Source organism: Macaca mulatta, chromosome 4 (assembly GCF_049350105.2).
Source record: "Macaca mulatta isolate MMU2019108-1 chromosome 4, T2T-MMU8v2.0, whole genome shotgun sequence".
In the NCBI taxonomy this organism is placed as follows: domain Eukaryota; kingdom Metazoa; phylum Chordata; class Mammalia; order Primates; family Cercopithecidae; genus Macaca; species Macaca mulatta.
Window position 1 is genome coordinate 24,029,448 of NC_133409.1, and position 23,398 is coordinate 24,052,845.

Here is a 23,398-nt window from a genome sequence, read left to right on the forward strand (position 1 = left end):
ACTCAAGCATAATTCAAGGGCTGAAAATAATTTCAATTACCTATTTTGGATATAGACACCTATATTCTATTTGTTTCTTCATTTCTTCCTTTCACACCTAAATGTACTGTGAAAGAATGAAAATACACACAAATATATTACCTAAGAGTTCCTCCATTATGTACTCTTCTCCTCCTACCACGAAGCCATTATTAGGTCCCATTAGTTCTACTTCCAAAATACATCATGATGTCTGCACTTACCTCTGTTTCCATCACAACCACCCTAATGCAAGCCACCACCATCTGGCATTAGGCCTAGGACCACTGCAGTGGTCTCCTAACTGATCTTCCAGCTTCCGCTCATGCTGTGCCACAATTCATTCCTCAATCAGTAGCCAAAGTGGTCATCTCAAAACATAAATCATAACATAACCCTTGCTTGCAGCCTGCCGATCATTTCCCACCATACATATACAGGAGGAAAAAAGTCAAACTCCTCTCTGTGGCCTTCAGAGTTGTATCTGATCTGGTTCCCACTCCTGATTTAAGCTGGCAGCCACTTAGACCAAACGAATCAACAACCAACCACCAGAGGCAGGACAGGAAGCAGCACTAGCCGAAAGAGGCCAGTATCACACAAGCTGTATAGGTAGAGGCTTTGTGCAAAACACACAAGGAATTTGAATTTCTAAATACACTGAGTTGTCTTAAAGGAAGGTACCCCAATAGAATGAATCATCTAACAGTCAAGTTATAACATTGTGCCAAATTCAGTAAACACTTCTTTCTTTCTAGGTAATGCAGAACCAGTGAAGGGATTTAAGTACAGGAATAATTCGATCTGACTTGTATGTTAGAAATTAAAATTCTGGTTGCACTGTGGAGGATGTATTAGATAAGATTTGATTAAAGAACAGCCAAAGGCATCAAAATACCCCAGGAAAAGAGCCCTGTGGTTCCTAACACAAACCTTGGGCTGGAGACCTGAGACCTGATGGAAGAGCTATTTAGGTCATACATACACACAGCAAAGGAAGCTGGTGGTTGCTTGAAAGTCAGGGGAGAGGTGCTCTCTCTCAGTTTTTGAGTCTGCTATGAGGTCATGCACCTCTACAAACTTCATTCTATCTTCAATCAAGGTTTATACTTTACAAGTCATAGAGGACTTGTACAGCACCTGCTAAGTGAAATTACTCACATAACTCCCAGACAGTGACCTGCTATTTCAGATAAACCTGAGCTGGAATGGGCTATTATAACTCAGGCACTTCTGACTCCTGTGTCTAAAGCTCTGTTCTTAGCTCCTATCTTCCCAGCAAAGCAGGCACATCTAAAAACACATCACCCTAAATTTCTCTGTGTAACAGCCTAACACCAAATGTGCTTAACCACTTTTCTGCCCAATGACCAAGGGGATATTATACTTCCATTAATACCTTTTGATCACTGTGGCAATATTTTCAATTTGGGGTAGGGGTAGGATGTAGTATATACAAGAATCACTAAGTGGCCCTTTAAAAAGACTACACATTCATTCCCATTCTCCATCTTATGGCCACCCACACACCCACCAAGGGGGGCAACTGAGTGGAAAAATGATTGACAACCACCTGCTTTACTAAATACAAAGATAAGGGCCAATAAAATTAATTCAGTCATTAGAATACTATGCCAAACTGTTTTTACGAATTCTGAAACATAATAGTAGTATCCCAAACAGAATTCTTAGAGAAGTAGCTGTGTTTTAAAATACTTTCCTGTTGTTTCCTATGGTGATAAACATTTTCAAGTCCCAATCTACTTCTCAGCAGGCACTACACATAGTTTAATGAGACGAATATGATGATGCGCTCCCTACTGAGAAAATTTCAGTGCCATAGTAAAAGGATTTAAAGTTAATGTAATGAAGTTCCAGGAAAAAACCTTAAAATTCTCAGCATTCAAATCCTTTAGAGAAAAAAAAATCGTATATAATTTAATGACAACCTTCCCATTCCTCTTTCTACTATCCCATCTCCACTATTTTTTACAGAAAATGAAAACACTGTATGTAACCCTAAAAGTGAAGCTGAAATAAATGACTGAATTACAATTCAAAATGAATCATGCTAGCTTAGCAATTACATACAATAATTCAGAATTGTTTTAGTCTGTTTGGGCTGCTATAACAAAAATACCATAAACTAGGTAGCTTATAAACAACAGAAATTTATTTCTTACAGTTCTAGAGGCTGGAAAGTCCAAGATCATCAGCAGACTGGGTGGTAAGGGCCTGTTCCTCAGTGACAGTGCCTTCCATGTGTGCTCACATGGCAGAAGTGGCAAATAAGCTCCCTTGGACCTCTTTTATAAGGGAAGTAATCCATTAACGAGGGCTCTTTCCTCACGACCTTAGCACCTTCTAAAGGCCTCACCTCTTAATTCTATTGCACTGGGGATGAGATTTCAACATATGAAGTTTGGGGGACACAAACATTTAGACAAGAGCAAGAATTTCCTAAAGTGTGAAATAAGAGGGGACTTTAGGTAATCAATGTTTTTATTTGATATGTATGCATTTATATTAACCATCATTAAACCTAAGTGGCCCACCAAATCTGTGAATTTATGTGTTACTGCTGAGGATGAGATTAAAGTAAGCAGAGAAATTCACATAGACTTCTTGCCTTGTAGGTCCTATACTCAGGAACATTCACATTTTGAGTCTTGAGTAACTGAGCCTTGTGACAATTTTTTTTTTTAATAACAGCTTTGAGATATAATTTATGTAACATAAAATTCACCCCCTTTAAAGCGTACAATTCAGTGGGTTCTGAGCATATTGACAAAGTTATACAACCACCACCACTACCAAATTCCAGAATATTTTCATCCCCCTAAAAGGAAACACTACAGCCATTAGCATTTCTTCCCACTCCCCCTTCCCCTCACAGCCCCTCTCAACTATTACTCTACTTTCTGTCTCTATGGATTTGCCTATTCTGGACACTTCAGAGAAATGAAATCATACAATATTTAGCCTTTTGTGTCTGGCCTCTTTCACTTAGCATAATGTTTAAGATTAATCCATATTGTAGCACATATCAGTATTTCATCCCTTTTTATGGGCAAATAATATTCTCTTGAATGGATATACCATATTTTATTCATTCATCAGTTGATGTAACATTTGGGTTGTTTCCATTCTTAGCTATTACAAATATGTAATGCTGCTGTGATTGTTTGTATATAAGTTTTTGTGTGGACATATGTTTTTAATTTTCTTGGATCTATACCTAGAATTGCTGGGTCACGTGGTAACCATTTAACCTTTTGAGAAATTGCCAAACTGTTTACCAAAGTAAGTGACTGCACCATTTTATAAACCCACCAACGTATAGGGGTTTTAATTTCTCCACATCCTTGGCAACAATTTATTGTCATTCTTTTTAATTACAGCCATCCTAGTGTGTGTGAAGTGGTATCTCACTGTGTTTTTTATTTGCATATCCCTAATGACTACTGATGGTGACCTAATTCTTTGAAAGTATGCACAGTAAACATGCTATATATCTCTGGTGTAAAATCTCATATATTGCATTTCTTTGGGTATTACAACATACTTTTTTAGCCCCTGATACTGTCTGCAATGGGCATGACTTATTATGGGCTTCATCCACCCTTTTCAGCTCCTGTCTTGGCTACCTTACCAAAGGCATGCCCCTTGCCTAATACATCTACTCTCTTCTTCCTCCTCCTACAAAATCCACAATCTCCACTTTTCTGGGGCCTGGTCTTTATAGTATCTCTGCTCCCCATCCCGATAAGAGATATGATAAATACATGCAGAAGAGTTTAGACTTGATGTGGTAAATAACAAAGAGAAAATGAGTATTTACACAGGGTACATTTATTAGTACTACCATATCACTAAGCAGGATAAACTGAAATAGAAGAGTATGAAAGGAAACTTTGCAAAAATAAGGGCTACACTGATTCCTACTTGGGGAAATGCAAATGAAAAGGAAAATCTAAAAGATATTTCAAAGAAAGGAGTGTAAATACTTAAAAGAAAAAAGAAAAAAGAGGAAATTTTAATTCAAATGTTCCATTCTAAAAGATTGTATTTAAGGTAGAGTCAGACAGAAATGCCAGATTGAGACAAGAAACTAGGTTTTTGGTTTATTTGTTATTTGGGATATGGGGGATGTCTGATGAGGAAGAAGATTAATTAGATTTTGGACATGTAGTATTGAGGTCATAGCAGACATCCAGGTACAGATGAGTCGTAAAAGATGAAATGGACAGAAACTTTCCAAAACAAACCTAGGATTCTACCATCCCAAAGTAACACTTTATGCTCACTAGAATACATTTCTTTTCTTATCCATGGACATTACCTGGCATTGGACATCAAATTTACTGCCTACTAAACCATGGTTCTAACAGTTAATCAACTCTATCACTGAAATCCTCAAGTATCTCCAAAGACTAATGCTATTCATGTAGCCTACTAGGAACTTCCTTTCCAAAGCGATGTAAGTTGGGATGTTCACAACATGTCAAGCATTTATACATGATAGAATGAAGCCAAGAGACAAGAGAAGAAAAGCCCAACTATCACAAACATTCTATAATGGAACCACTAGATCGCTAACCTCCTTAGAACCTCCCCTGCCAAGGAACTACATCCCATATAAGCCTGGCCTGGTGGGCACTCACCACTGTGTACTAAAGATGTGACTTTCTTCCTTTCTGACACAACTACTACTCATGTCACCACCTGCCCCTTTCTTAAACGGGCTAAGAGGATAGAAATAAGAACTTAATCATATTGAGAAATTTATCCCACAGTATGTTTAAGAATTAACCCATTTATGCCGGAGGTTGCAATTTTTTGAATTTTTGGAATCAGACCTTGAGGAGTAGGATATAAATAATTCACATGCCTAGCATTCCAATAATGGAACACAAGGCATAAATCAGTTAATTAATGCAGTCTATCTTGAAACCAATAAAAGCTGCTGCTGCCCAAATACACACATATATATACACTATTACTAATGAAGTAAAGATCCAAATCTTGGAAGTGATAATCCGATGGCCTTGAAATTATGGTTCTCTTTCTTACTGTTCCAATAGCTAAAAGACTGGGAACTGTCTGAGCAGTGACAATATCCAAAGTGCACATGATTATATAGTGTAAATTCTAAATTTCTCCCATGCTTATAATATAAAAGTCTTTCTTATTACCATATATCTAAGAATTCCTTTGTTTGGGTATAGGACTGAGGAAAAGTGTTACTGTAAATTTAGAGATTCTAAATTTCTGTTTAAAATGGAAAAGGAGGCTGGGCACCGTGGCTTATGCTTGTAATCCCAACACTTTGGGAGGCCAAGACAAGAGGATTGCTTGAGGCCAGGAGTTCAAGACCAGAATGCTCAGGATAGTGAGACCCCCAACTGTACAAAAAATTTTTTGTAATTATTCAGGTGTGGTGGTGCACACTTGTAGTTCCAGCTACTCAGGGGGGCTGAAGCAGGAGGATTGCTTGAACCCAGGAGATGGAGACTGCAGTAAGCTGTGATTGAGCTGGTGCACTCCACTCCAGGTGACAGAGGGCAACCTTGTCTCTAAATATAAATAAATAAATAAATTTAAAATAAGAGAAAATGGCAAAGGAGAGGTCTTTCTTAATGATGCATATCAGGTTACATTACCAACTCTCTTCTGTGTGTGTGTGTGTGTGTGTGTGTTTACTCTCTTAAAAGTTTGTGGTGGCTGGTCTGATAGTAGTGGGTTATCAGAACACATTAACATTAGTGTTCCTGAAGTTAGTATAAAACTCCCCCAATCCTAAATGACTGGCTTTAAAAAAAACAAAAAACAAAAAACAAGACTCTGTGGCTAATCACTGAAAGAACTGTTAAGTATGGGTTAATGTTTTTCCCTCTTCCCTGAAAGTGTACTTTATTTCTCAAAGGTGGCCACAATATTTCCCATCCCACATGCTCTTCTACAATGTGACCTTGCCACTCTCTCATCAATAAGTAGAGTCCAATTCTCCTTCTCTCTCTCTTTTTTTTTTTTTTTTTTTTTTTGAGATAGAGTCTTGCTTTGTCAACCAGGCTGGAGCGCAGTGCCGTGATCTTGGCTCACTGTAACCTCTACCTCCAGGGTTCAAGCAATTCTCCTGCCTCAGCCTCCCTAGTAGCTGGGATTACAGGTGCGTGCCACCACACCCAGCTAATTTTTTTGTGTTTTAGTAGAGATGGGGTTTCGCCACGTGGGCCAGGCTGGTCTCAAACTCCATCCTCAGGTGTTCTGCCCACCTCAGTCTCCCAAAATGATGGGATTACAGGCATGAGCCACCATGCCCAGCCCAATTCTCCTTCTCTTAAATCTAGGCTGGCCTCAATGATTCACTTGCAACCAATAAAATGTGGCAAAAATGATAGTGAATGACTTCTGAGTCTAGTTCAGTAGGAGCCTGGCAGCTTCTTTCTCAGTTTCTGGAACACTTAGTCTCCAGGTGCTGCCATGCCATGAAAAGCCTCAGCTACAAGGAGAGACCTACACTGTCCTCCAGGTCCTCTGGTCTAGCATAAAAGCTGAGCCCAGCTTTCGAGTCATCCTGGTCTAGGTACCAGATGAGTAAAAAAGTCAAAATGGAAGAGGATTCTCCAATTCCAGCGGTTTCCATTCCCAGCAGGTCCAGTCACACCCAGCCATTTGAGTCTTCCATTCTGAGGTCCCACATAAAGCACACAGCTGTCTCTTCTTTGAATTCCTACCTGAAGAATTTGTAACCATAATATAATGGTTATTTTATTTGTATCTTCTTTTATATTTATTTTTTATTATTTTATATTTTATCTTATTTTATTTTGAGACACGGTCTTGTTCTGCTAACAGGGTCTTGCTCTTGTTGTCCAGGCTGGAGTGCAGTGGCACAATCTCAGCTCACTGCAACCTCCACCTCCCAGGTTCAAGCAATCCTCCCACCTTGGCCTCCCAAGTAGCTGGGACTACAGGCATGAGCCACCACACTCAGATAATTTTTTAACTTTTTGTAGCGATGAGGTCTCACACTATATTGTCCAGGCTGGTCTCGAACTCCTGGACTCAAGCAATCCTCCCATCTCAGCCTCCCAAAATGCGGGGATTATAGATGTGAAACACCACCATCTGCCCAGTTGTTTTATACAAATTTCAGGTGGTGTAAAAGATAGCAGTAGATAACCACAGCAGCGACAGGTAACTGGAATCGAGGTTGATAATGTGTCTGTCTCTTCACTTCCATAAACCTTCCACATTTTTCTTCCAATCTACTTTACTGAGATTTTATTTCCAATTAATTTTTTTGCCAGTAATAAACATCCACTATTAAGTTCTCCATTTATTTTGACTGTTCAACTTTAGAAACCATTACACATCTAACAAAACCGTTTCCTAGAGCTTGGTTTCCAATTTGTTTTAAAAGCTTCTTTCTTAACATCCTCTCCACTTACTGGAATTATTTCAGTTTTTCACCCTTTCTTCCAATCTATGTCTAAATTAGGTCACGACTAAAGACATAATTACTTGAAGCAAAATGCTGTGCACCCAACTATAAACATGATAAGTAAACATTCTGTCAGGTATAACAATTATTCAGCACTTACTATAAACAAAGTATTATACCAGTACTTCAGATGTTTACAGTTATACATGCTTTATTAATGAAAATGGCTATATTGAGTTTTATATACACTCACCACAAGTATTATTTTGCCAGAAAAGCACATTTTAATATTTCAACAAAAAGACTATTGCTTGGTATAATTTTAATATAAACTTCAAACCACTGCATTTTTATAAATACAGGTTATCTTGTAACTTGCCACTCTATTTAATAGGTATAAATTGGTCACTAACTAATCACACGGTATATGATTCTTTGTAACTACCTGGCAGAAAAAACTTAATCCTGCTGCCTCTAAGTGTTTAGTCACTTCTAGATTAAAGTTTAGATTTTGGCAGATATTTAGTCAAAACCAGGTACTGTTTCTAGGTACTGTTTGAGGCCAGCCTAGACGACCCTGTCATCTCAGTTACAATTCAAAGCTCCTTCCTATCATTCTTTCCCTCCTAGTATCATGTCTATTTTCACCCTGTTCAGCCTTACAGGAGTGCCTACAGGGATACTGCTTTCTTGCTGGCATATACTAAAAGGGAATGAACTGTGTATCTGGTCAGTATTATCCTTTTGCCAGTTCTAGAAGGTACAGTGGAAAAACATGGGCAAGGCAGCTAACGGTACTGACAAGACAGTGGCTACAGTAACAGCCCACAGTCTAGCACAGATAAAGAATGAAATGAAAACAGAGATGATCAACAGGGAGAAAATGAAAAGGCTAAAAGACTGAAGAAACTGAAGAATTGGTAGAATTTGAAAAAGGGAGAACTAAAAGTTTAAGACATTCATTCATTTAATCAATAAATATTAATATCTTCTAACATGGTTTGGATCTGTGTTCCCACCCAAATCTCTTGTCAGGTTGTAATCCCCAGTGTTGGAGGTGAGACCTGGTGGGAGGTGATTGGATCATGAAGGTGGTTTCTAATGGTTTAGCACTATCCCCCCACTCGGTACTGTATAGTGAGTTAGTTCTCCTGAGCTCTGGTTGTTTAAAAGTGTGTAGCACCTCCCCCCTTCTCTTTCTTCCTCCTGGAAATGTGAAGCTCCTCACTCCTACTTTGTCTTCCATCATGAGTAAAAGCTCCCTGAGGCCTCTCCAGAAGCAGAAGCCACTTTGCCCCTTGTACAACCTGCAGAACAATGAACCAATTAAACCTCTTTTCTTTATAAATTACCAGTCTCAGGCATTTCTTTATAGCAGTGCAAGAATGGACTAACACACCATCCATGTGGCTAGAAGTTCTGGAGTTTAAGATTCAGAAGAAATGTGTATGAGTAGCTTGATTAAAGACAAAGATGACAGAATTTGAAAATGTCAAGAAATGCGAAGCTAGGATGTTAGATGAACCCATGGACTGTGTCTCTTCAAGAGTAAGGAGCAACAGGGAAGGGTATAGGTAAAAGACCTAGTTGGCCTAAACCTCAAGGAGGAATAGTTTACAAGTTGAGATGAAAACTAGAAGAAAGAAGATTACCATCTTTAGGACCTCTAGTTGATGAACTGTTGAAAATGAGCTGTGTTCACCTGCAAAGACTACAGGAAAAGCAATATCCTGAGGAGAGAGCCAGGATTACTTTTCTTTCTTTCTTTTTTTTAAATAAAGATAGGGTCGGCCGGGCGCGGTGGCTCAAGCCTGTAATCCCAGCACTTTGGGAGGTCGAGATGGGCGGATCACAAGGTTAGGAGATCGAGACCATCCTGGCTAACATGGTGAAACCCCATCTCTACTAAAAAAAATACAAAAAACTAGCTGGGCGAGGTGGCGGGCGCCTGTAGTCCCAGCTACTCGGGAGGCTGAGGCAGGAGAATGGCGTAAACCCGGGAGGCAGAGCTTGCAGTGAGCTGAGATCCGGCCACTGCACTCCAGCCTGGGCGACAGAGCAAGACTCTGCCTCAAAAAAAAAAAAAAAAATAGGGTCACACTTTGTCATCCAGGCTGAAGTGCGGTGATGCAATCACAGCTCACTGTAGCTTCAAAATCCTGGACTCAAGCAATCCTCCTGCCTCAGCCTCCTAAGTATCTGGGACTACAGGTGTGTGCTACCATGCTGGCTAATTCTTTTTCTTTTTTTTTTTTTTTCTTTTTGTAGAGATGAGCTCTCACTACGTTGCCCAGACTGGTGTTGAACTGCTGGCCTCAAGCAATCCTCTCCTCAACCTATGGACCACCACACCTGAACTACTTTTCAACTAAAGTGAGGAGATTGAGTGATTTATGAAGTGTGGCTGCAGAGAAGTTTGTTCAGCACGAAATAAGAGCTCTACAAAGGAATTATAAAAATGTGATGAGAGAGGCTGGGAAGGGCTTGAGGAAGGGAGGGATAGGGAAAGATTTGTTAAAGGACACAAAAGTACCCTGATCTGATCACTGAACACTATATGTATCGAAACATCATACGTACCCCATCAATATCTACAATTATTTGTCAATTAAAACAAAAGAAAAAATAGGGGCAAGGCACAGTGGCTCACACCTGTAATCCCAACACTTTGGGAGCCTGCATTTGGACCTGGGGTCCAGGTAGACAGGGTGAGGCAAGATGAACTGAGTTGCTTGAGGCTTCCAAGACACACACTAGTCTTACCATTTTGAACATAGCCAACTAGGTTTTACACAAGATTACAAATATGCTGGAGAGAGGTGACCAGGGTTAGCCTTCTTACTTACAACTATATAACTTTGAAAAAGTTATTTTAAACATCTCTAAGCTTCAGAGTTTTTTGGTAAAACAAAGAGAAAAATATCTACTTCAAGAAGTACTGTGATTAAACAGCATAATGTATGTATAGTGCTTAACACAGTAATGCACAATACACTTTTTGGTTTAATAGTTTTTGTTGTTACTAATGTGGTCCTCCAAAGAAATTGTAACCAGGTACACAGGGCATAGGATTGGTTAGTTTCGTCCTGGCATGGTGGCTCACGTCTGTAATCTCAGCACGTTGGGAGTCCGAGGCAGGCAGATTGCTTGAGCCCTGGAATAAAAGCCTGGGCAACATGGCAAAATCCTGTCTCTATAAAAAATACAAAATTTAGCCGGGTGTGGTGGTGTGAGCCTGTAGTCCCAGCTACTAAGGAGGCTGAGGTGGGAAGATAACCTGCGCCTAGAAAGGTTGAGGCTGCAGTGAGCTGTGATCGCACTACTGCATTCCAGCCTGGGTGACAGAGAGAGACCCTATCTCAAAAAAAAAAAAAAAAACAGATTGGTTAGTTCCACTGATCACACCTCACGGTAAAAGCGGTTACACTTGGTAGGAGAAACAAAAGGACTCAGAATGCTCTGAGTTGCTCAGAGTTTCACTCAGATAAAGCTAAACATTAAGAGGTTTACCGAAGACTGCTTTGTCTCAGGTATTTTCTGTCTTATACATCTGTTAGATTGCAAGCTCCTGAAGCTCGACTTGTGTCCCCAAGAGTACATACAGGAATAAAATAAAACAACATTCTATACCTCAGGGATGGTAAATCTAGAGGCTACATTTAACACAGTATCTCTCCTTCTGTTAAATAACTTCATTGTTAATTTTCTAAAAGATATTTAGATTGAAGAAAGTCATTCAGATTTAAGATTAAACATCAACAAAAAGGTGAAATCCCCCCCCCACCAAAAATGCATATACCTAGTAAACAGGAGACTATCGGTATATGTATTCATGTTATTCATTATTTTTTCAGATGACAAAATATGCAAAAATTTTATATAAATGAATAATCAGGTTAGAAAAGACAGTATAATCAAATAACTCACTTAAATACATCACACTTTGCTGTAAAATTTGTGTTGTTTAACATTTGTTAAATACCTGTTTTACTAGCTGCTGTTTAAAAAAATCTTAGGCACAATAAGATTTTGCATTCTAAGACTATATATTCCATATTATGTAGCCACATGACTGCAGAACATACTGCATGTTAAATTCCAATATCCATCCTCATTCCTGGTTCCTCCCACCGCTGACTGACCCCTACCCTCCATTATACTCTCTGGAATCCCTGAGCCAGCATTTAAATAATGAACCAAGCACACACACAAAACTAATTCCCTATACCCTCAAAACCCCCTTTCTGCCCCATTTCTTGCTCAAGCCTGGCTCTCAAAGACACAGAATCTGTTCCAACAGACGTTGTACTTTACGTTGCTCCTAACTCATCATGGGATTCAAAAATGATTTGGGGATTCACCTAGCTACCCAATGCGGTCCTCTAAAAAAGGCAACATGGCACAGTCAGACAAATCCATGTTCACATCCCAGCTCTTCTATCAAGTGGCCTCGAGCAAGTCACTTAACCTCTCTAACATTCGGCTTCATGGTGAAATCTACTATCAACCTCTTGGGATTATGGTAAGCATGAAATTAAACAGCATAAGAAAATAGCAGGTAATAGTTGCTCCAAAGTGGTGTTTACTATTTTTAATTAGACTCAGTATTCTTCCCTCGTAATAAAAAAAATGCCTCTTATTTTATAACTGTTCCTATAATTCAGCTTTATCAGTTGACTGACTTTGTCATAGTAATGAACCAGGCTCCGGGTCACTACACATTAGTGTAGATTTAGCCATGAGACTCACAAATCTCTCTTCCATCTCAACCCTATTATCTTTGGAGAGTTCAAAAATGCACATGGAATCCAAAATATCAGACTTAACAGTTCTTTGGGATTCGAAATTCTAATGATTTTCACCCCCCATAAACAATCTCAAGACTGTACCCTGGATCTTGTTACAACTTATCCACCTCTGAAGTCTTCACATAGCCCTCTCTCAGGCTACCACTCCTTGCCTGTATCCCTCAACTTCTAGGCATTATCTTCATACATACCAATTGTCCTCTCACTCCCTAAGTTTTCTCTTCATCTATTAGCTCCATCCTACCTCACTTCCTTCCTTACACAGTAACTAATGGTAGATTAACCAAATTGCTCTCTACAAAAGCTCTTTAATTCTCTTAAAATGCAGTTCTTCAGCTACACCTACCAGGCAAATCCTCAGGCTCTGGATTTGTAACCTGACTGCTTCTCTCCTCATATGCTCAACCATGGTCCTCTCCAAAAGCCTGCATAGGACTTTCAGAAAACTGCAAGGCATTCAAATTGAGGCTGGGCATGGTGGCTCACACTTGTAATTCCAGCACTTTGGGAGGCCAAGGCAGAAAGATAGCTTGAAGCCAGAAGTTTGAGATCAGCCTGGCAAACATAGTAAGATCTCATCCCCACACCAACACACACACACAAATTAGCTGGGCATAGTGGTGCATACCTGTAATACCAGCTGTTCGAGAGGCTGAGGTGGGAAGATCCCTTGAGTCCAGGAGTTTGGAGCTGCAGTAAGCTATTACTATGTCACTGGACTCCAGCTTGGATGACAGAGTGAGACTCCATCTCTTAAAAATAACAACAAAAAATTGATACCAAATACCACGTTTCAATTCCTCTTGGGACAACCGGATGTCTTATAGATACTCTCCTTTGTCTCTGGTCAGCTGTTTTCTTCTCTTTTCCTCCGCAACTATTCCAAATGTTTTCTACTCTGCTTAAGGCTCAACCAACTACACATGATTTTAATTACCACCTAAATGCTAATGACTTTAACGATTTTATTTCTACTATTGATCTCTCCCTTTAGCATAGACACACAACCCAGTGCTTACTAAATGTTTCTACCTAGATGTACATGGCCAACTAAAACTCTCAGAACTCTCCCATCAATTTTGCTTATCTTGGGATAACCATCCTGCAAAATAACCCCTAGTGATCTCTATGTCCTAGTATTAAAATCTTTGTGCAGTTATCTCCTACACTGTACCATGGTTGGTCCATGTAACCAACAGAATACAGCGAAGATGATGATGACATGTCACCACTCTGTGATTATGTTATGAAAAGACTATGGCTTCCATCTTGGTCTCTCTCCCTTCCCACCCCTCAGATCACTTGCTGTAAGAAGACCCATGTGGTAAATAAAGTCTCCTAACAGCCACATGAGTGAACTCAAAAGTAAAATTTCTAGCCCTAGTCAACTCTTTACAGAGACTATCGCCCTGGCCAGCAGCTTGAATGCAACCTCATGAGAAGCCCTGAGCCAGAACCACTCAGTTAAGTGACTCCTGGATTTCTGAATCTCAAAAGTGTCAGATAATAAACTTTTGCTGTTTTAAGCTGCCAAATTTGGGGATAATTTTTTACCCACAATAGGTAACAAATATATGTCCTTCCTTTATTCTTATCTCAGTCAACATTAATAGCTATCTAGTCTAGTCACTCATTCACTCTCTCATTCATTCAGGAAACACTTGAGTACACAGTATATGACAGACCCGTTATCCTCAATCTTTTCCGACAACAAACTGTCACAAAGTCCTGCCAAATTTATCACCAAAATGTTTCACAAATCTCCTCCTCAGATTTGAGATTTCTCAAATCTCCTATCTCTCTGCCACTATTGTCCTAATCCATGGCCCTCATAATTTCTCACCAATACTATTACAATAGCTTCCCATTTAATTTCCTTGATTCTCATCTGTCTCTGTCAAGGGTAATCTATTTAAGACATAGAAAAGCAGTAGTACATGAGAGCTAAGGCAGTTAAGAACCAGGAGAAAGTTCTTTTCACGAATAAATGACTCCAGTATCTTTGCAGACAAGTAAGTTAAGCTTGCTAGTTTCAGTAAAATAGCAGCTTATCCATCCTATGTGTACAGAGAAAGAAGAGAGAACACACTTTCCACAGCTGTGAACAATTCAGGAAGAGAACAACATCATACAGTGCAGCAATACTGAGTGATCAGACAAAATTGGACTACATGATTTTGTAGAGAGCCATGTTGCGGTAACAATTTAACACAAAGTGAGTGTCCTAAAGCAACACAAATGTACTAAACTTAGAATTCCTGAGGTCAGAAGTCTGAAAATAGTTTTACTGGGCCAAAATCTGAAGGCTCTTGGGGAGAACTTGTTTCCCTGCCTTTTCTAGCTTCCAGCAGCCACCTGTGTTCCTCGGCTCCCTCTTTCACTTAGAAGGATCCCTGTGATTACAGTTGCCCATCCAAATAGTCAAGGATAATCTCCCCATCTCAAGATCCCTAACCTAACCACATACACTAATGTGAGATAACATCTTCACAGGTTCTAGGATTAGAATGTGAACATCTTTGGGGGTGCCACTGTGTGCTACAGTCCAGTTCCATAATTTTCTCTAGCAATGCTCCACAATCCAGAAGTAAGAATAGAGAGAGCAAATAGCAACAGTGACTCAGGATTGAAGGTTAAAGATACACATGGTCCTAAATAGAGCAATATTATAGTAATGAGCTCGGCTTCAGATCAAATTGTTTTTTATTCCAGGACAGTTATCTTTGCCAGCTCCCTCATGATCACAGTAGTACTCTTAACTGGATTCCTTTTTCTGATAATTACTAGGGGGTTGAAACAAGAAGGTGTGGACAGATATGAATATACGCTACCATTAAAAAACACTGAAAATGCACATTCTTCTAGGTCATTTAAGGAAGGCATATATCAAGATAGAAACCAGTAAGACTAACTGCCTAAGACATTCTATATTTGAATAGTTTTGTAAAAGTTTTCTGTATGCGGCATAAGGTTAATTCAGAAACATCCAACCAAATGTGCTATAGCCTCGAACTGTGTAAGATCTCAAGTTATCCTTAGGTACCTAGACAAAGACTTTTAATAAAACCAACTCCTACAGTGACAATTTATGCTAGAAAAGAAGTAACTGCAAACATGTTTTAGGCAAATGATGACTATTAAAGATTTTATTTAAACTAAAATAAATTATTTTTTAAAGGTTTTGCTCCATGCCCTGGAATCATTTACATATTTTTTTTTTCCTTTTTGTGACCTAGGGCAATGTGATAGATTTAATTTTAGATCTTGAAGATTACAATTAACATACAAGGAAAGAATTTTATCCCATGCTTATGATTGTAGGGTGGCCTGTAGGTGATTGCCAACTCACACAAAAGATTAGTATTTCAGCCTCCCCTATCCTTTCCACCCCTTTCATCTGAGGGTGTTTACCGAGATAATGAGTCAAAGTCACACTCACGTGAGGGTGTTTAGGGTGGTAATAAGAGTCATAGTCACTTAGGCCCCTAACAATAGCTGATAAACAGCAGGAGCTAAGAAAACAGCAGATGCAAAGTTGTGCCTCCATTTTTAGATACAGTTGATCTTCTCTACTCATGGACTCCATATTTGTAAATTATCTTACTTGCTAAAATTTATATGTAACCCCAAAATCTAACACTCGAGGTGTGTTAAATAACCTTTGTTCAGGCATGAGTTACAGTGATATTTGGCTGTGGGTTCACTGTTAATGCATCAATATATATTTTAAAAGGTGTTTCAAACAGAAACACACATAAAACAAGGTTATACATTGATCAGTTGGTGAAAATGTTGTGACCACAGGGTGTCAAGAACCTAGCTCTGTATTCTCCCTAGACCATGGAATACAACTACTACGAATAATGAGAACTGACTATATTTTATTTGCTGCTCAACCTCTACTTGACAGCTATGGTCCCTAACAATGTAGACTATATATCCATCAGAAAAGAAAATACAGCTGGGCACAGTGGCTTACACCCATAATCCCAGCTACTCGGAAAACTGAGGTGGAAGGATCACTTGACCCCAGGAGTGTAAGGTTGCAGCAAGCTATGAGGACACCCCTGTACGCCAGCCTGGACAACATAGCCAGACCCCATCTCTAAAAAATAAATAAATAAACAAACAAAATAAAGATATATAAAAAACTACTTTATTGTTTTTGTTTTTTTGGTTTGAGGAAGTTTCACCGTGCACCCAGGCTGGAGTGCAATGGCATAATCTCAGCTCACCACAACCTCTGCCTCCTGGGTTCAAGCGATTCTCCTGCCTCAGCCTCCAGAGTAGCTGGGATTACAGGCATGTGCCACCACACCCGGCTAATTTTTGTATTTTTAGTAGAGACAGGGTTTCACCATGTTGGCCAGGCTGGTCTCAAACTCCTGACTTCAACTGTGATCCACCCACCTCAGCCTCCCAAAGTGCCAGGATTACAGGTGTGAGCCACCATGCCTGGCCTAAAAACCTACTTTATCATTAGAGAGTATGTCAGCAGAGGCTAAACCAAGTCAGGAAGGGATAGTGGGTGCAAACCGACTCCTCTCTCCCGCATCAATTATCTCCTTTAATCTTTACAATAATTCTATGAAGTAGGCTTTGTTATTCTCATTTTATAGATGAGGACAACACAGCCCTGAGTGGTTAAAATATGTATTAAAGTCAAACAATAGGAAGTGGTGAAGGTGAAATTCAAATAAGGGTATGCCTAACTTACTGAACCACACCTCTGACCCATATGATGGGCACTGCTGCCTGACTGGGCCGTTTGGCTCTGGGAACAATGTGGCCCTCCGGCTGCCCATGAGAAACCTAAACCTAACACAAACACATTAACTCCGGGGTTTCCAAGACTGAAATTTCCTTTTGCCCGCTCTACTCCCCAGCCAAATATATTAGAGATTTGTAACCAGAATATGTCAACTGAGGCATCAAAACCTTATTAGAGAATTTAGAAGGCATCAGCATAGTTTCTTTATCCAAGAAAAGCACGTATATAAGTTCTAGCCAAAAAGAATGAAACCAAATAGAAAAAGTTGCCCATGATTACACATTTAAAATTTGTCAGAATTAGTGTACTGATAAATATGTTGTAATTAAAATATATGATTAATATATTCCAGATACATTTTCTCAAGTCAGTCAGAAAAAATAAGTAAAGTATTAGGTTGGCACAAAAGCAATTGAGGTTTTTGCCATTGAAAATAAAGGCCCAAGCCGCAATTACTTTTGCACCAACCTAAATACATAGCCTGAAATGGAATAATAAATAGTATTAAATAATTAATAGTACCAAGCACAATGTCTTTCATATAGTAGGCATTCAACAAGTTTACCAAACACATAGACCTATATGTTCTACTTTGGTCATATCTAAGTATATTTTATTACTCTGAGTAGACCATTAAACACACACACACACACACCTTACTCCCAAAATTCACTAGGTGAAACATCTAAAAGTAGGCAAACAATACTGTTTAGTATTTTGGTCATAAAATGTTTTCTGAAAGAAATGAGAATCTTTAAAACTGTGCTGAAGGAGCTGCAGGATGAAAAATGCAAATACCTGTGAACACACAGACACACATTCGCCAGAATAAATAAAATCTGCTCAACCACCAAGGCCAATGTCTAGAATTTGTAAATATTCAAATGTGGCACTTCATTTTATAAGAAAGACATGAAAAGTAAAAGGGCAAGTAACAATTTATTCAGAAATTAAATATCAGCATTCATAGATCTGGCCTAATAGGACTAGTATAAGCTTGGTCCAATTTCCTGTATATGCACTGATGATCCTAACAGTGATCTGGAGTTGATGAAGAACTCCAGTGTGATATATGAATGGTATGATGTAAATGTAAGTATACTATATTAGAAAGTGAAAAATTATTAACTGCTATGGAAACTTCCAGTTAACTGAAATAACTCATTCTCTAATAATTTAGCATAAATAGGAATTTATGCTATTCTTTTACTAAAATTATCAATTTTATTGATAATTTAAATATTAGTAATGTACTTTATAGATGAAATGTTTTACTTTCCAACTTCCTTAAACTTCAGTATAGAGATGGTACATATAAATAAGGAAATACAGATTAGCAATTTAAAAAATCATTAGAAGTACTATCTCCTTTACAATTAAATGAGGTAGCACACAGTAGCCAAGTCTAAAATATCCAAATTCCACATATGATTGTTGATCACTAAGTCTTTTGTTTTTCCATGTATTAGAGATCCTTTGATCGCTTCAGCCTCCATTTACATCTCAAGATAATACTGTAAGATACGGGATAAAAAATTCATATATTCAACTTCACTATTTTTTATACATTCTCGTTGAAGTTTCTGTAGAAAAGAAAGATGTAATCCTTGGTGAAATAAGGCTACAAATAACAGTTGTTCACCAATGTAATTTAGTTAAAAGTTAAGAATCACAGATTTTCTAAAATATTTGCTTTGGTCTTAAATGTTAAGCATACCAAAATACTACAACTGGCAATCTCCAACTTGCAAATATCATTGTTTCAAAAATTCACTTTTATATATTAATTGATAGTCAAAGAATATTTTCCAATATTTTGAAGGACCATTAAGTCTCTAGGTCAATCTAAAAAGTCCCCTATGGTTTAGACCACACTTGACATATAAAATATAAACCTAATAGTTTGATATGATTCTCCCATATCAAACTACCATTTATAACATCGGTTTTCTTTATTTTTATTTTTTAAAAAGTAGAGATGGGATCTCAATGTTGCTGTTTTTATTTATCTATTTATCTAATCCTGAATTCAATTAGTAATTGTCTCCTATAGGTGTCTATCTCCAAAAAAGGACATGGCGAACCGACTCCGACATTTACTTAATGTCCTTTACATTCTAAAGTGGCCTGCAGATTAGAAACTTCCTGTGGTGAATAAAAAGAATGGCATTACGAACTCCTGTCATTCACATCTTTTCCATTTCACGGCATAATATTCAAATTTATTTGAATGCTTATAAAGATTTTCTTAAAAAGAAAAACCTCATAAGATCAATTGAAAGTGCAAAATAAAAGAATTTTATCAATATTCCCCTGGCCCCATTACCTCCTATTTTCTTCCACAAACTAGACCCAGGTTATTCTCCATTCTCATCTCACATTTAAGAGATACAAAATTTTCAAAAATATCACAATTTTACAAGTTAAAGTATAGGGAGCTTATCAATTAAAATGAAGAAATTACTCCAGTCACATATTCTTGCTGAATCTTTATCTTTCATAACACTTTTTAAGACTGGTGATTAGAGGCTACCAAAGGATTTTCATAAACAAACAAAACAGATAGTGAAGTTGATAAAAACTGGAAAACTTGCAATTTACTGCATTTAGGAATGAGGTCTAAGCAACAATCTAATCAAGAATGAAAGCAGTCAAAAGAAAGACATCTAAAATAACCACAGTAGTAATTTTCACACCAAGTATGGCAGTCTCTAAGTTAATGTTATTTTAAATATGTTTGTTTGGAATGACTAAATCTGTTAATAAAAACGTGAAAATATTATGACATTAAGCTGGCAGCACATACAAAAAACCTGTTACAAAGTGACCAAGTCGGCCGGGCGCGGTGGCTCAAGCCTGTAATCCCAGCACTTTGGGAGGCCGAGATGGGCGGACCATGAGGTCAGAAGATCGAGACCATCCTGGCTAACACGATGAAACCCCATCTCTACTAAAAAATACCAAAAAAAAAAAAAAAAACTAGCCTGGTGAGGTGGCGGGCGCCTGTAGTCCCAGCTACTCGGGAGGCTGAGGCAGGAGAATGGCGTCAACCCAGGAGGTGGAGCTTGCATGAGCTGAGATCCGGCCACTGCACTGCAGCCTGGGCGACAGAGCAAGACTCCATCTCAAAAAACAAAACAAACAAAACAAAAAAAACAAAGTGACCAAGTCATAGTATACAAAACATACAACCTATAAACCCAGAAAGTTCTACAGAAAGTATACAGAGGAGAGACAGGCTGGTTTCACCCTTATCAAAAATCTGTGATTCAAATGGTAAGTAAAACATGGTTCCAACATGGAAAAACAACAACTCTGTGGTCTCGCATTGAATCAGTAATATTAGAAAGAAGATAGACACAGGGAAAAGAGGTCTGTTAGTGTGGCCACGCCCGCCCAGACCAATCTAGACACCTGAATGTGAGTTCAGGTTGAGTAATCTTCAAATGACACTGGGCCCTCACCTTCCATACCTATAAAATGAGAGAACGAGAGGGTCAGCTTGGTCACAGTCTAAAGTCTAAACCTTTAATCTTTTTTTTTTTTTTTTTTGAGACAGAGTCTTGTTCTGTCACCCAGGCTTCAGTGCAGTGGTATGATCTCAACTGCAATCTCTACCTCCTGAGCTCAAGCAATTCTCATGCCTCGGCCTCCCAAGTAGCTGGGATTACAAGCACCCACCACCACACCAGCTAATTTTTTGTATTTTTTGTAAAGACGGGATTTCACCATGTTGGCCAGGCTGGTTTCCAACTCATGGCCTCAAGTGATCTGCCTGCCTTGGCCTCCCAAAGTGCTGGGACTGTAGGCGTGAGCGAGGGCGCCTGACCTAAACCTTTAACCTTTAACTCTAAATCTTTAACTCTAAAGGAAGTCCCTTTGTAAGTTTGTGACCAATTAATTAATAGGATACTATGCTTTTGTGTCCATTAGTAAAATGCAAGAAATTAATCCAAACCACTCAACTGTGACTAAAAGATTACATCCAAGCCACTGCATAATAGCATGGCAAAGCTGCAATGTAACAAAGAAAAAGAGATGCTGCATTTGGCATGTACTAGTGCTAAGGCGAAACTCAGCCAATTGCTATGTTTTATGAGGCCACTTACCACTCTTGTTCAAAGACTCAAGTCATAAGCAACACAGAATTATTATGAAAGAGTATCTAGGTAATTCAAACAAACCAATTAGTGAAAAATCATTTATTTCATGAAGAGACAATAGTATTATTTGAAAAATTCACTGGTTTTGGTGTTATATACACACATTTTGGTTTTGGATATAGTAAAAGCAGAGTTAGTATAAAATGACTAATCACAAAGCTTTTTTATATTTGCTAAGAAACTAGTATATTAATTACCTACACTTTGAAATGACAAATATTTATAAGGTAGACAAAGAACTTTATATTTTTATTTTTTACATCAAAAATATATTAAGAAATAAAATAGCTTTTTGAAGCAGTTTAAAGGGCAGTCAATAAACATTTACATATTTAGGAATAATTTAACTCAGTTGAAATGATCTATCATTAACCCAGATACAATTCCTAAAAAATACTACTTTTTGGCTGGGCGCGGTGGCTCAAGCCTGTAATCCCAGCACTTTGGGAGGCCGAGATGGGCGGATCACGAGGTCAGGAGATAGAGACCATCTTGGCTAACACGGTGAAACCCCGTCTCTACTAAAAAATACAAAAAACTAGCCGGGTGAGGTGGCGGGCGCCTGTAGTCCCAGCTACTCAGGAGGCTGAGGCAGAAGAATGGCGTGAACCCGGGAGGTGGAGCTTGCAGTGAGCTGAGATCCGGCCACTGCACTCCAGCCTGGGCGACAGAGCAAGACTCCGTCTCAAAAAAAAAAAAAAAAAAAAAAAAAAAAATACTGCCTTTCTCTATTGTATAACAAAATTACTTGCTGTATCATTACGACCACTATCTTCTTCAGTAAATACTTATTAAGCTTTGGTACTATGTGCAAACCATTCATATTAAGGTTACATGAAATAAAAGATACAGTCCCTAGAGCTGAGAACCTTACAGTCAAATTATGAAAACAAAGTATATTTATAAACACAATAAACAGTATTTGCAAGTTTGCATTATTAAGCATCAAGTAAGAAGTACCAACAATCAATGCTAATGCACAGCAAGGAAAGCCCAACAAGGGTAGTTGGTCAGGACAGTTTTAGTAGCAGAGCCATAAGCTGGGTATTAAATAAGAGGACTTGATGCTAAGCACAGAAAACACAAAAGAAACTACTTCCTGCTGTTTGGGAACTTACACTGTACCATATATTAGTTATGTCTATACTAGTAAGTGATAAATAGACTCTATCAAAAGTGCAATCAACTAAAAAGGCATTTGATAAGCAGCTAACACAACAAGGTATTAAAAGGGAAGTTTCTTCTGAGAACCAAAGACAACAGAGATGACATTCCAAAGCAGCTGCCAGATCATTCTCGAAAATGAGAAGAGGCAGTCTAAAGAAAAGAGTGCTAAGGTGTGTTACTGTCTACCCCCACCACCAGTGAGGTGGCGCTTCAAGGAGATTACAGAATAGGCTTCAGAGATTTCCCTGGGGAGAGCTGTGGTAACAGGGGCCTGTGTCTTCAAGGGGGAAGGGTGGAAGATGCTTGTCCCACATCTAATGCCTAGGGAAAAAGGCTTTGCGCGGATGACTTGAAGAACTTGACATGTGTCTCAAGCAGTTTGAAGAACATGCTGACCTGGTACCTGATTAATCCCTGGAAAATCTAAAGGATGAGAAGCTGCATGAAGAGGCATGTGACAACGAGAGAGAGGGCTGAACTGGGACCACCAGCAGAGTTTGTGCAAAGAATGAGTGCTCCCTATGTGGCCTCTACAGGAGAGCGAGCAACCTGGGGTAGGATCACACGAGTCCATGCAAGAGGGGCATCTAGAGTTTGCACAGACCTCTGCACAGTGAAGGTGAAGGTACTGCTAGCTCTAAGAGGCCGAGGAAGGAGGAAGCAACCAACCAGAACGTAAGGGAATTCTCACTGTCAAGGAATTCAGGTGAAAATCTAGAGCCACTGAGGTGGGAGGTAGAGGATTCTCAGTGAAAGAACAAGCTTTAAACATCTGCAACGGCTACAAAAGCACTGAAACTAAATCACCAGCTAGCTTCTTCACTAATCAAGTAAAAGTTTGCTGCTCCTCTTTCCTCTTTTTGCTTCTTCCTTGTCCAACTTTGGAAGGGTCAGAAACCAGAACTGGCAAGACAAAGCAGGAAGAGTAGGAAAACCAGGTAAGAAGTGAAAAGGCAATGATACCCCCTTCCCCAGTTACTGGCTTCCTCCTTGCAAGAGACAGAACAAGAGACCAGTTAAGGCA

The 23,398-nt window shown here is 38.9% G+C and overlaps 1 protein-coding gene and 1 non-coding gene across 9 annotated transcripts in view; both read right to left on the bottom strand.

Annotated features, from left to right (window-relative positions):
• FAM184A (family with sequence similarity 184 member A) overlaps positions 1 to 23,398 on the bottom strand; it is a 124,859-nt gene that overhangs the window by 96,810 nt on the left and 4,651 nt on the right. The window lies entirely within an intron of this gene.
• MIR548B (microRNA mir-548b) lies at positions 17,432 to 17,528 on the bottom strand. The gene is given in 1 exon segment (NR_032598.1): positions 17,432 to 17,528. It is a non-coding gene; the product is annotated as a microRNA mir-548b (primary transcript).